This window comes from Neophocaena asiaeorientalis, unplaced genomic scaffold (assembly GCF_003031525.2).
Source record: "Neophocaena asiaeorientalis asiaeorientalis breed wild unplaced genomic scaffold, Neophocaena_asiaeorientalis_V1.1 scaffold327, whole genome shotgun sequence".
Lineage (NCBI taxonomy): Eukaryota > Metazoa > Chordata > Mammalia > Artiodactyla > Phocoenidae > Neophocaena > Neophocaena asiaeorientalis.
Genome location: NW_020174560.1, coordinates 1695382 through 1698435, shown reverse-complemented (window position 1 = coordinate 1698435; position 3054 = coordinate 1695382).

The following is a 3054-nucleotide window of genomic DNA, read 5'->3' as shown; positions in this document are numbered from 1 at the left end:
TGTTCGGGGGCGGGGCGAGAGGGTGGCCCAGCGTAATTGGCAGGGAACCGAAAAGTGATTGGGAGAAGGCGGGACTTGGGAGGAAGAGGCGAAGAGGAGGCGGGGCCAGTGAGGGGCAGGCCTAGAGAAGGTTTCCGCAGCGCGAGAGCTGCGGAAGGACGGGAAAGAAAGAAGACTGGAGAAACTTTGGACTTGATCTGGGGAAAGCTGGAGAGGCTAGGAAATGGGGAGGCTTCTAGACAGAAGAGAAAAGGAAGACATGTCATCTCAGAAGCATCTCTTCCCCAACACCATACCCACCAAACCTGCTTGGCTGTCTCTCCTTTACCTTCTCTGAAGAAGGCCAGGGAAGATCTCTGAGTGGTTCAGTAGATATGGAGGTAAGATGGACAGAGCAGAGATGCTTGAAAATCTCAGGGGTCAGATGCTAGAACAATATTACATTCGTTCTGTTATGCACTTTAAAACATTTTTCTGAGACGAGGTCCATGGGATTCCCCAGAAGGCCAAAGGGTCCATCTCACAAAAAGGATTAAGAAACCTAATCCATAATGGTATTTTGCCCCCTGGATGGTGGAAGATGATCTAAAAAGGTATCATGGTGTCCACCCAAGATTTCTGCTGGTTGTATAATTTTGATCTTTTGCAACTCAAAGACCTTTTTCTTCCCTCAAGTCCCTTTGATGTTGCTATATTTCTTACCACCAGGCTGCATTTTGGTTTGGATAAAGTAGACAGCTTAAACATCAACCAGTGTAACAGTACATGGGTGCCAGTAAACTCTGGCAACCCATGTTTCCTAATCTGTGAAATGGGGTAAAATTGTACAACCAGTTAGAATTGAAGAGGTAACCACATAAAATAAGCATAGAACATGTTTGCCTATCAAAGTTTGCCTATCAAAGTAAATGTTCATTAAAATGTCCACTTGTTTTACATTTATATATTGAAATGTTTCTTCTTCTCTACTTGAAAGAAAGCCTTGAAGTTGATGGCAAACTCTGCATTTATGCCAGTTTGCAAGAAGAGAAAATGATTAGACTTGGCAGCGTAGGTAAATTACTGCTGTATTCAGTTCAAGGCTCGTTCTGTTCTGTTTTATGAGGATGGGAGGAGGGATGGGGTAGTTCCCTACACTAAATGCACAAGAGGTTAGAGACTCTTAAGACTCTTAAGTTTGGTCCTCTTTATAAAAAAATATTTAAACTAAAGTTTAATTGCTTAAAAAAAGGAATTTCTTCAAAAACCATTGACTATGAAGTATTTTCATATATCGTCAAGGAATTCCATTTTAAAGGTGGGCTTTGATGAGGCTGCAGCTTTATCACTTTATAGCAGTTGATTAATGAAGAAAAGCATGAGAGTATAAATGGCATTATGAAAGATATAAGGCAGGAAGTTTAAATTGTGTTTATTACATGTGTTTAAACGTGTGCTTACCTACTAAACTCAGAAGGTAAAATGTATATACATTTGGGTATGTTGATATTTACAACCATGCTTATTTTACTAGAGCTAATGAAGGAAAGAGTCATATTAGGAAATAATTTTTATTTTGTGGCAAAAATCTGGTAAAGGGTTGGAAGGGTGTCCAGAAAGACCTGTTCTCCTTTAGGACGTGTCTATTATAATAAGCCAGCCTCATTCCTTTGTGAAAAACACTCTTTAGAGGAACTTCCAGCAACATGGCAGGTGAGGAATAATATATTTGGGGCTTCCTAAAATCCCAACAGACAAACGTTCTAAGGGCTGGGGTTGTGGTTCTAGTACTCACACGTGGACTAAAGATGTGGTGCTGGGCCATAGCTGGTGGGAAGCTGGACCAGGGACTTCTTCGTGGAGCCTGGATCCCCTAAGAGCTGCCCCTTCCATTCCATGAAACCAGAAAATCCCCAGCTTGTAGACCATGGAGCGCCTCAAGGAACCTCATGCTTTTCCGAAGCCTTAGGTAGAAAGAAACAAAAAGGCAACTGGAAGAAACCACACCCCAAGCCTATGCCAGAAATGGAATTTAAATTTACATTACCTGCAACTGAATGGGAGCCACAAGGAGATAAATTAACACAAAGGACCATTGAAACGCCTGGGACCCTGCGAGAATCAAAACCAGTGACACTTTCACTGCTAGGACACGTGCAATTATCCAAGAGTAAACAACACCCACAAGAAGATGCATGTACAAAAAGTGAGTTACAAAGACCTGAGTGAACAGCTCTCCATGTCAGAGAGTTAGCAGATGTGCAAACAGGATTATCAGAACCAAAGAACCACAGATAACAGACCAATATGAGAGTAATTATTCAACATGTATTTGTGATAATATAAGAGGTAAAAGAAGGTCTAGAAAATAGAACACTAAGAAAAAGATAAATGAATGTGAAAAAGAACCAAAAGAAGCAAACCACCTTTTACAAATAAAAACTATTAACAGTCACTACAATTAGAAATGTAAAAGAGGAGGTAAAGTAGTTGTCCTACCACAGTTCAAGAGGGAAATAAGAAGGTGGCTATGAGGAAATTCCCCAGAAAGCAACACAGAAATATAAAGAAATGGAAAACATGAAAGATTAACTAAGAGACATGAAGGACACATTGAAAAGGTAAAACATTTATGACTGGAGTTCCCCAAGAAGAGAACAGAGAGGTTAAGAGGTGAGGTGTATGGGTGGGGAGATAGGTAGATAAATGGACATATGGAAACAAAGAGAAACTAAAATTCTAAACAGCAAAAAACATAAACAGGGGAGGACAAAGTCAGAGTTTTCTTTAGAAAGTGGGTAAGAGATATTGATTAATTGTCTTCTGTGCATGCTAAAATTTAATGGAATAAATTCTCAAAAGGCAACAATAAGAAAGCAAGCAAACAAATAAAAATGGGCAAAAGATTTAAACAGACATTTCACCAAGAATATATACTGATGGCAATAAGAACATGAAAAGATACTCAGCATCATTCATCATCAGGGTAGTATAAATTAAAATCACATATGAGATATAAATATGCACCTTTTAGAGAGCTGAAATTAGAAAGATTGACCAAAGTAAGTGTTGGCA